Raw genomic sequence first — 11,400 nt, 5'->3', positions numbered from 1 at the left:
TTTTTTAAGTAGAGAAGGGGTTTCACAATGTTGGCCAGGATGGTCTTGCTCTCTTGACCTCGTGATCCGCCCACCTTGGCCTCCTAAAGTGCTGGGATTATAGGCACTTTAATCAGCTAGCACATTGTTTTAAGGCTAAGAAGAAAACAAATATGGGGCCAAGATGGAACATATCAGGGAGGGACCTCCTTAAGAAATAGCATGATTCTAATTAATGGTGTCTAGCTTTAAAAAAAAAATTTTTTTTTAATTAAATGAAAATTAAAATGAAACCTGAAGAATGAGAAGGATCCAGCTGTGTGAAGATCAGAGAAAAGAATATTTGATGTTTCTCAGAATAGGGGATTTAAAAGAAAAAAGAAGAATACTTGAGATAGAAGATGTTTAAATACTTGAGATAGAAGATGCTGGCAGGAAAGAGTTTATCATGTTCAAGGAAGATGATGGGGGTTGGGGGGTGAAAGCCATGTGGATGGAGCAAAGGAAAAGAAAGGGAAGCATGAGATGAGTTTGGAGTTGTAGAAGACGACATGTCACACAGACCTCTGCAGGCCTTGGTAAGGAGTTGGGAATTTAGTTCCAGTGTAGTGAGAAGTCATCAAATATTTGATGCTATTTAGTGACATTATCTAGCATAGTGTGGCAGATAAGCTTGAAGGCTAAGAAGTCAACCTGGGTTCAAACCTAAGTTCTACCATTTACTGGCTGTGTGCCCAAGCCCGTGTGACCTGGGGCAAATTTCTTAATCTCTCTGTGCCCTAGTTTCCTTATCTGTAAAATTGAGGTAGATTTGGATTTTACTTCATGGAGTTGTTGTATAGATTAGATATACGTAAAACAGTTCCTGGCACATAATAGACGCTAACAAATGTAAGCTCGTATTATTATTTTGTTTTTAGAAAAGTCATTGTAGCTGGTGTATGGAGAATGAATGTGGGGGCATAAAAGGAAGAGGGAAAAGAAAAGGTGAGGGGAGGCCAGTTATGAGGCTTACGAGTAGCCTGGGTAAGAGATGATGAGTGAAGTGATGGTGGTAGACACAGAGAGAAATTGACTAATTTGACATAATTTTGGAGGTAAAATTTTCATATTTTGCAGATGGATTAGACATGGGAGTTGAGGTACATGGAAGAATCAAGAATAACTTCTTGATTCTGGCTAGATTAACCAGGGGGATGGAAGGGACATTTGCAGATATTAGGAGCCAAGGCGAAGTAGGTTTGGCAGGGAAATTAGGAGTTCCATTTTAGACATGTTAAACCTGAGATGTCTTAAGACATCCAAGTGGACATCTATTAGACAGTGGGTTATACATTTTGGAGACCAGAAGAGAGGTCTGGGATAAAGATATAAATTTGGAAGTCATTAGTATGATCAGCATTTGAAGACACAGAAATAGTTGAGATCATCTAGGAAGAGAGTCTGCAGAGAGAAGTGAAGAGAGCTAAGAAGAGTCTGGAGGATTTTAGGGTGGTGGAATAGACAAGGAGAGTGAGGAAAGACCTGAGAAGAGAGAGTAAACCAGAAGAATGTGGTATCACAAAAACCAAGAGAGGAGAGGGTTTCAAGAAAATTGGAGCGGTCAATTGAGTGGAAAGGTCAAATAAGACTAAGGAAAATATTGGTCACTGATGATCTTGGCAGGAGTAGGGTCAGTGAAGTGGGTGGTCTAAGTAAGAATTAAATAAGTTGAAGAATGAATTAGAGGTGTGCTTGCTTTGACAGCATATTTACAAAAACATGGAATACAGAGAAAATTGGCTTGACTCCTACACAAGGATGACACATCTGTGAAGCATTCTATATGCTTTTTGTATGGATTTTAATTTTGTGACAATGTTTACCTTTACATATTTAAAAACAGAATTAAACGAACAAGAATGGAAGGGATCCTAAAACTGAATATAAACAGAAACAAGTGAACCAAACTATATTTAAATAAATAATATAATCAGTCTGAAGGAAAAAAAAAGCTAATCCAAATACTTTTGAACCTAGTACTTGAATATACACCTTTTGTCAAAAAACAAAACTGCAAACAAATCTTGAACCTTTTAGTAGATTGTTTTATTAGCAGAATGGATGTAGCGACTCTATTCTGTGTATATCTTATTTATTTATTTGTTTTTGAGATGGGGTCGTGCTCTGTTACCTGGGCTGGAGTGCAATGGTGCGATCTTGGCTCGCTGCAACCTCTGCCTCCTGGGTTCAAGCGATTCTCCTGCCTCAGCCTTCGTAGTAACTGGGATTACAGGCATGCACCACCATGCCCGGCTAATTTTTGTATTTTTTAGTAGAGATGAGGTTTCACCATGTTGGCCAGGTGGTCTTGAACTCCTGACCTCAAGCAATTTGCCAGCCTTGGCCTCCCAAAGTGCTGGGATTACAGGCATGAGCCACCATGCCCTGCCTATATCATAATTTTAAACAAATGAATAAAGACATTGATGTTGTTGAGAGCCTGAGTTCTTACTGTGGGAAAAGGGAGATGCAAATAAGGAATAGGAGAAAGAATCTTGTGGTGTTATATTGGAATTAAAGTATCAGTAACGAATTCTTTTTTTTTTTTTTGAGACGGAGTCTCGCTCTGTCGCCCAGGCTGGAGTGCAGTGGCCGGATCTCAGCTCACTGCAAGCTCCGCCTCCCGGGTTTATGCCATTCTCCTGCCTCAGCCTCCCGAGTAGCTGGGACTACGGGTGCCCACCACCTCGCCTGGCTAGTTTTTTGTATTTTTTAGTAGAGACGGGGTTTCACCATGGTCTCGATCTCCTGACCTCATGATCCGCCCGTCTCGGCCTCCCAAAGTGCTGGGATTACAGGCTTGAGCCACCGCGCCTGGCCCAGTAACGAATTCTTAATTTAAAGTGGTTGAACAGGGCTGGTCACAGTGGCTCAAGCTTGTAATCCCAGCACTTTGGGAGGCCAAGGTAGGAGGATCACTTGAGGCCAGGAGATCAAGACCAGCCTGGGTAACATAGTGAGACCCCCTCTCTATAAAGAATTTAAAAATACTAGCTGAGTGTAGTGGCCTGTAGTCCTAGCCTATTCCAGAGGCTGAGGCGTAAGGATCACTTGAGCCCAGGAGTTCAAATCTGCAGTGAGCTATGATAGCATCACTGCACTCCAGCCTGGGCAACAGAGTGAGACCCTGTCTCTGTTAAAAATAGTTATAATAATAATTAAACAAAATTAGGTTGCTATTTTTCCCCTTTGGCTCTGTTTACCAAAATGGCCTAGAAGCAATTACACTCCAGTAGGAATGAGCACATCTGATGCCCAGATCTTTGTTTCTAAATACCATTCCCCACTAAAGAGTAGCTCTTTGGAGAAATGGCTGATTTTCAGACTAGGCAGTGAAAGTAGAAGATAAGCCTGGAACATCTTATTATACCAGAAAGCAAGGAGGTGTTAAAAAAAAATGATGAAGACATGTCAAAAGGACACAGGAGCTGGTTTGAAGAGGCTCTCATTGGCCAAACCTGGGACAAGTTGAACATTTAAAAAATAATAAGGGTAATGGTTTATAACTCATTAAATAAACTAAGACTACATTAGTTTATACTCATGATAATAACTAGAGAGAAGGAAACATTCTTGCTTACAGTAGAATGCCAACTAAAAAATGTAGATGGACTAATAGAAGTAGAAAATCACCAGTTTGCAACTATCACAGTAATTGATTAAGACAAGAATGATCAATGAGTGTTGAAACCACTGAGTAAAAGTTTGAAGAGGAACAGGATATTTACATAGTTTCAAAGTCCCTCTCTACAGATTACCATTACTTACATAGGAAAAAATACTCTACAGTGAAGAAATCTGGTAGATACCACCTTAATCCACTGATCAAAGTGAACACCATCAATAATGGGACCAAGTGACACCATGTTTCTCCCCATATGATGCACTGAGAAGGACACAGCATGACATCACTAGTGTTTCTGCCTGGAAAAAAATGTAAATCCCTTCACGAGAAAACATGAGTCAAAGCCAAACAGGGAGACACTACAGAACACCTGGCCAGTACTCTTTAAAAATGTGAATATCTTGAATAATAGTGATAGACTGGGGAACTATTCTAGATTAAAGGAGACTGAAGAGTTATAACAGGCTGGGGGTGGTGGCTCACACCTGAAATTCCAGCACTTTGGGATGCAGAGACAGGGGGATCGCTTTGAGGCTAGGAATTACAGACCAGTCTGGGCAACATAACGAGACCCCGCCTCTACAATAATAATTTTTTAAAAAATTAGCCGGGCATAGTGGTGCATGCCTGTGGTACTAGTTAGCTAGTCTGGAAGCAGGGGTGGGAGGATCGCTTGAGCCCAGGAATTCAAGGTTGTAAGTGAGCTGTGATTGAATCACTGCCCTCCAGCCTGGGTGGCAGAGCGTGATCCTGTTTCTAAAAAATAATAATTATAAAAAAAAACCTTTAAAAAAGGGATGACAGTTAAGTATAATGCATTACCTGTATCAGGCGCTGGATCAGAACCTGGGTGGGGGAAAATACTGTTGTATATTATAGGACATTATCAGGCCAATTAGTAAAAGTTGAATATGGACTGTATATAAGCACTATGTCAATTTAAAATTTCTGGATTTGGTCATTGTACTGAGTGAGTATGTAGGTATATAAGAGAATGTCCTTGTTCTCAGAAAATACACACTGAAATATTTAATACTGTAATACAAATGGCTCAGGAAAAAATATACATATCCATGTATATGCATGTAGGCATATGCCCACACATGAGAACTTGGGCATCTGGGAATTCTTTGTAATATTTCGCAGCTCTTCTGCAAGTTTGAGATTATTTCAAAGTAAAAAGTTAAAAAATAAAGTGTAAGGCCAGGCACGGTGGTTCATGCCTGTAATCCCAGCACTTTGGGAGACAAGGGCGGCGGCGGGGTGGTTAACATTTGAGGTCAGGAGTTCGAGACCAGCCTGGCCAACATGGTGAAATCCTGTCTCTACTAAAAATACAAAAATTAGCCAGGCTTGGTGGTGACCTCCTGTAGTCCCAGCTACTTGGGAGGCTGAGGCAGGAGAATCACTTGAACCCATAGGCAGAGGCTGAAATGAGCCAAGATCAGCCCGATGCACTCCAGCCTGGGTGACAGAGTGAGATTATTATTTTATTTTTAAAAAATAAATAAAAAGTAATGATAATACAGCATGGATGAAGAAATAGAAACAGTATGGAGATAACTCTTTAGAAAATTTGGCTGTGAATGGGAGCAGAGAAATGGAGCCAGAAATAGAGTCAGGGTCATAAAATAGCTCTTTAAAGATAGAAGAAACTAGGTTTGTTCACTGATCAGAGAACCAAGATGGGCTTCAGTCTCTCCCTTTCGAGACGAGGGACTTAGATCAGACATTCTGTAAGGGCCTTTCCACCTCAGGCCCTTTGTGACTCTGACTCTCCTACCCTCTCCTAGATGCCAAGAGCACTTCTGAAAACACCTTTTATTCCTTAAACTGCAACCAGGAAAAGACATTTGGGCCACGACCACTTGAGGGCAGTAGAAAATGATGCTGCAGGCAATCCTGGTGGTTTTATTGTTTCGGTTGCTGGAACAAAACAAAGGCCTTCACATGATTTTCTCTCAAATGTCTTAGGGCAAATAAAGGTCCTGTGAACACACCACTTTTTCCAAATGTTTTAAACAAGAGAAGCCCAACAAGTCATAACAGGGGGTTGAGGAGAGGAGTAAGAGGGTGAGAGGGTCTCACATCTTGAAAAAAGCTGGCACATATTGTAAGGTGAATAAAGAATAACTGATAACAGAAAAATTAGAGCCTGTCAGAATTGAAAGGGATCCTAGAGGAGGATGAATAGAGCCCCTTCGTTTTATAGGCAGGACCCTGGGTCCACAGGAGGGAAGGGGCTTGCCCAAAGCCACAATCACATGGTAGAGAAATTAATGGTTTCAATACTCATCTGGTTAGCCTGTGAAGACAGAGATTCTGATATTTTCAAGTGACATAATAAACGTCACTTGCAAAAAGCTTGGCCCCATCATTGGTACTGGTACTGAGTTCTGAAAACACTGTGACAGCACAGTTGTGAGGCTGTGTCTCTTGTGGCTTCCTCTCCCTGGGAGGATCTAACTGTTCACCTTTAATTCTTATCCACTTCCCAACGGGTCTGAATGCCCTGGACAGCTTAGTTCTGATCCTATCCGACCTACTTCTCACCCCTTTCTGAGAGGAGCTTCAGATTGCTGAGGGATCTTAGACTTTCCTACCAACATTAGGGGATGAAGTTGAAGGCCATTTGGAAAAAAAAAAAAAAATGAATGACCATGTGACAGAACATTATTTAAAAAGAACCAACATTATCATTGCCATAGAGGGGAGATGATCTTAAAAGGACAATCAGAAAATCCAAAGCATAAAACTTCCCTAATATGACTTAGGGACATGATGGAGAATAAAATCACTAGACTGTTCAAAATTTAAAAACCAGTATGACTTCATAACATGACAAACAACTGGGATCAATTTTTTTTTTTTTGAGATGGAGTGTCCCTCTGTCGCCCAGGCAGGAGTGCAGTGGCACAATCTCAGCTCACTATAACCTCTTCCTCCCGGGTTCAAGCGATTCTTGTGCCTCAGCCTCCCGAGTAGCTGGGACTACAGCATGTGCCACCACTCCCCACTAATTTTTATATTTTTAGTAGAGATGGAGTTTCACCATGTCGGTCAGGCTAGTCTCAAACTCCTGACCTCATGATCCACCTGCCTTGGCCTCCCAAAGTGCTGGAATCACAAGCGTGAGCCACCGCGCCCAGATGAGATCAATTATTTAGAATAATAACCTCTAACCCCTAACCTCACTATTATCTATTCCTCTGCTAAAAAAAAAAAAAATTAAAAAATTAAAAAATTAAAAAAAAAAATAAAAAGAAAGGAAGAAAGAAAGAAAGAAAGAAAATGCCCAGGCATTAGCCTGACATTCAAAATCCCTTGCCTGTTCCAGATAATTTTCTAGTCTCATGTCCTGCCATAGTTCCCACCCTGCACTCCAACCTCTGTTTTCTGAGCACTCACTGCAATGCTATAATTGTGGACATTTATTCAGGCCATGTTCTGCATTTGCTCCATCTTGAGGCTTGATTCAAATGCCACCTGCTTTGAAGGCTTTCCTTGATCTGACCCTCATGTTTACTCACAGCTTCCTTTTGGCTCCCACAGCCATTTCATGTACTTCCTCTTTTTTCTTTTTCTTTTTCTTTTTTTCTTGAGACAGAGTCTCGCTCTGTTGCCAGGCTGGAGTGTAGTGGTGTGATATCCACTCACCGCAACCTCCGCCTCCTGGTTTCAAGGGATTCTCCTGCCTCAGCCTCCAGAGTAGCTGGGAGTACAGGCATGCACCACCATGACGAGCTAATTTTTTGTAATTTTTTTTAGTAGAGATGGGGTTTTACCATGTTGCCAGGCTAGTCTCGAACTCCTGAGCTCAGGCAATCCGTCCACCTCAGCCTTCCAAAGTATTAGGATTACAGGCGTGAGCCACTGCACCCGGCAGCATGTACTTCTCTTTAATATTTATTTCATTCTGTCTTGTCTTTCCCATCACAGAGTGAGCACTTAGAGGGCATGAACTGGGTCTTAATACTATGATTTTTTTTGGAGGTTGCTTCCAGTGATTAATAATCTACCAATAATCTTACTTATCTTTCTAACTCTCCTGTTTTTTCAGCTCCCTCCTTCCAATGCCCTGACTCCAACACTTCTCTGATCCCTCCCTGGGCCTTACAATCCAGTGATCCTAATGTCTCTTCACTGTTCCTCACCTATCTTGTGTCCTCACTTCCCCTTTTACCCATCTAAACTCCAAGGTCCGATGTTAAAATCACTCCCTTGATAGGTCCTCTTTTCTCTTGCCTCCTCTTGCATTCTCATTTTGCTTCACAAGATCCTACCCTGAACAATCTAACTCTACCTACTCTCTGCCTTTGGGAAAGGGGATGAAGAAAAGCCCACAACTGTGTCAACTGGACTCTTAAAATTCATCGCCACTGACCTCAAGTGGGCTTTTAGTGCTACCTGGAAATCTTACTACATTTTCAAGTGCATCTACTTTTCCTAAATGCTTATTTCATAACTTTTTTCAAGCTTTTCATATCCTCTCCTTTTTCCTCCTTCTCAGCAGATAACCCAACCACCTGCATCCATGCCCACATACTCAGCCCTCTTCAGTATTCTCAAAGCCAATTCTTTCCCCTGCACTCCAACAATTCCCTCTCTTGCTTGTATCATCAGTGTTTCCTCTTCTACCAGATCATTCCATTCACTTTTTAAAAAATGCCGCGTTGTTGCTCACCTTAAGAAAAAGTGAGCAATACCACCTCACCACACTACTAACACCCTGCCCCAAGCCATTATCATATCTGCATTATTGCAATAATCTTATATATGTTTTACCAATTTCTGCCCTTGTTTATCTACAGTTTATTATCCCACAACAGTCCAAATAATATTTTTTCTTTAAATGTTTTTATTTTTATTTTTATTTTTTTTAGACAGAGTCTCGCTGTGTTACCAGGCTAGAGTGCAGTGGCATGATCTTGGCTTACTGCAACCTCTGCCTCCCAGGTTCCAGTGATTCTCCCGCCTCAGCCTCCTGAGTAGCTGGGATTACAGGCACATGCGCCACCACATCCAGCTAGTTCTTTTGTATTTATAGTAGAGGCATGTTTTCACCATGTTGGCCAGGAGTTGGTCTCCAACTCCTGACCTCAGGTGATCTGCCTGTCTCAGCCTCCCAAAGTGCTGGGATTACAGGCATGAGCCACCACGCCTAGCCTTATTTTTTTTTCTTTTTTGCAATGGAGTCTCGCTCTGTTGCCCAGGCTGGAGTGCAGTGGCCTAATCTTGGCTCACTGCAGCCTCACCCTCCTGGGTTCAAGTGATTCTCCTGCCTCAGCCTCCCGAGTAGCTGGGATTCCAGGCATTTTGATATTTTTAGTGGAGGCAGGGTTTCACCATGTTGGCCAGGCTGGTCTCAAACTGACCTCAAGTGATCCACCTGCTTTGGCCTCCCAAAGTGCTGGGATTACAGGTGTGAGCCACTGCACCAGGCCATAATTTTAATTTTTTTTACAGGCAGGGTCTCAGTCTGTCATTCAGGCTGGAGTGCAGTGATGCAATCATAGCTCACTGCAGCCTCAAACTCTTGGGCTCACCACGCCTGGCTAATTTTTTTTTTTTTTTTTTTTAGAGACAGGGTCTTGATATGTTGTTCAGGCTGGTCTTGAACTCCTAGGTTTCAAGGAATCCTCCCACCTCAGCCTCCCAAAGTGCTGGGATTACAGGTGTGAGCCACCATGCCTGGTTTATTTGTCTTTTTATTGTTGAGTTGTAAGGGTTCTTTATATATTCTCGTTAGAATTCACTTGTCAGATATTTGATTTGTAAATATTTTCTCCCATTCTTTGGATTGTCTTTTCACTTTCTTGACAGTGTCCTTCAAAGTACAGAAGTTTTGATGACATCCATTTTATCTAATTTTTCTTTTGTTGCTTGTGCTTTATTTAAGGTGTTATATCTAAGAAATCATTGCCTAATCTAATAAAGATGATTTACATCTATGCTTTCTTCTTACAGTTTTTTTTTTCTTTTTTTTTTGAGACGGAGTCTCGCTCTGTCGCCCAGTCTGGAGTACAGTGGCGCGATCTCGGCCCACTGAAAGCTCTGCCTCCCGGGTTCACGCCATTCTCCTGCCTCAGCCTCCCGAGTAGCCGGGACTACAGGCACCCGCCACCACGCCTGGCTAATTTTTTGTATTTTTGGCAGAGACGAGGTTTCACCATGTTAGCCAGGATGGTCACCATCTCCTGACCTCGTGATCCACCCACCTCGGCCTCCCAAAGTACTGGGATTACAGGCGTGAGCTACCGCGCCTGGCCAATATTTTGTAGTTTTTATTTGCAAATCTTGTATTTCTATTAAATTTATTCTTAAGTATTTTTTCTTTTTGATGTTATTGTAAATGGAATTGATATTTTTTATTCTTTATTTTTGAGACAGTCTGGTTCTGTCACTCAGGCTGGAGTGCAGTGGCGTGATCTGGGGTCACTGTAACCTCTGCCCGGGAGGGCTGAAGTGGTTGTCCCACCTCAGCCCCCTGAGGAGCTGGGACCATGGGTGCCCACCACCATGCCCGGCTAATTTTTGCATTTTTTTTTTGTAGAGACAGGGTTTCACCATGTATCCCAGGCTGGTCTCAAACTCCTGACCTCAAGCGATCCACCCACCTTGACCTCCCAAAGTGCTGGGGTTACAGAGGTGAGCCACTGTGCCAGGCCAGAATTGATTTTTTAATTTCATTTTCAGTTTTTTTCCCCCCCGAGATAGAGTCTCACTCTGTCACCCAGTCTTGAGCGCAGTGGCGGGATCTCGGCTCACTGCAACCTCTACCTCCTGGGCTCCAGCAATTCTCCTGCCTCAGCCTCTCAAGTAGCTGGGACTTACAGGCATGAGCCACCATACCTGGCTATCATTTTCAGATTATTCATTGCTAGTGTATAAAAATATAATTGATTTTTCTATATTAATGTATCTTTCAACTTCGCTGAACTCATTTATTCCAATAGATTTTTCTTTCTTTAGGATTTTCTATATATACAAGATCATCTCATCTGCAAATATTGTTTTACTTCTTTTTCAATAAGGATGCTTTTTATTTTTTTCTTGCCTAATTGCCCTGGCTGGAAACTCCAGTGTAATGCTGAATAGTTACCTTTCTTGTTTTTTTTTTGAGACAGAGTCTTGCTCTGTCACCCCCAGGCTAGAGTTCAGAGGCGTGATCTTGGCTTACTGCAGCCTCTGCCTCCTAGGTTCAAGAGATTCTCGTGCCTCAGCCTCCCGAGTAGCTGGGCGTACAGTCGTGCACCACAGCACCTGGCGATTTTTTTTTTTTTTTGTATTTTTAGTAGAAATGGGGTTTTGCCATGTTGACCAGGCTGGTCTCGAACTCCTCACCTCAAGTGATCTGCCTGCCTCAGTCTCCCAAAGTGCTGGGACTACGGGCATGAGCCACTGTGCCCGGCTGAGTTACCTTTCTATAACATGATTTTGGATTTTTATTTTCCTTCCTGGGAACCTTTCAATGACTCCACATTGCCCTCAGAATAGACTTCACTTTTTATTAGCTTACAAGGCCAATTTAAATCTCACCCTAGGCAGGCACCCAGGCACCCAGGCAGTGACTCACGTCTGTAATCCCAGCACTTTGGGAGGCTGAGACAGGAGGATTGCTTGAGCCCAGGAGTTCAAGACCAGCCTAGGCAACTTAGTGAGACCCAGTCTCTATAAAAAATAAAAATATTATCCAGGTATGGGAACATGTGTCTGTAGTCCCAGCTGCTTGGGATGCTGAGGTGGGAAATTAC

Source organism: Mandrillus leucophaeus, unplaced genomic scaffold (genome assembly GCF_000951045.1).
Source record: "Mandrillus leucophaeus isolate KB7577 unplaced genomic scaffold, Mleu.le_1.0 Scaffold14, whole genome shotgun sequence".
NCBI classification, from domain to species: Eukaryota; Metazoa; Chordata; class Mammalia; order Primates; family Cercopithecidae; genus Mandrillus; species Mandrillus leucophaeus.
Note: the sequence above shows the minus strand (reverse complement) of the source record.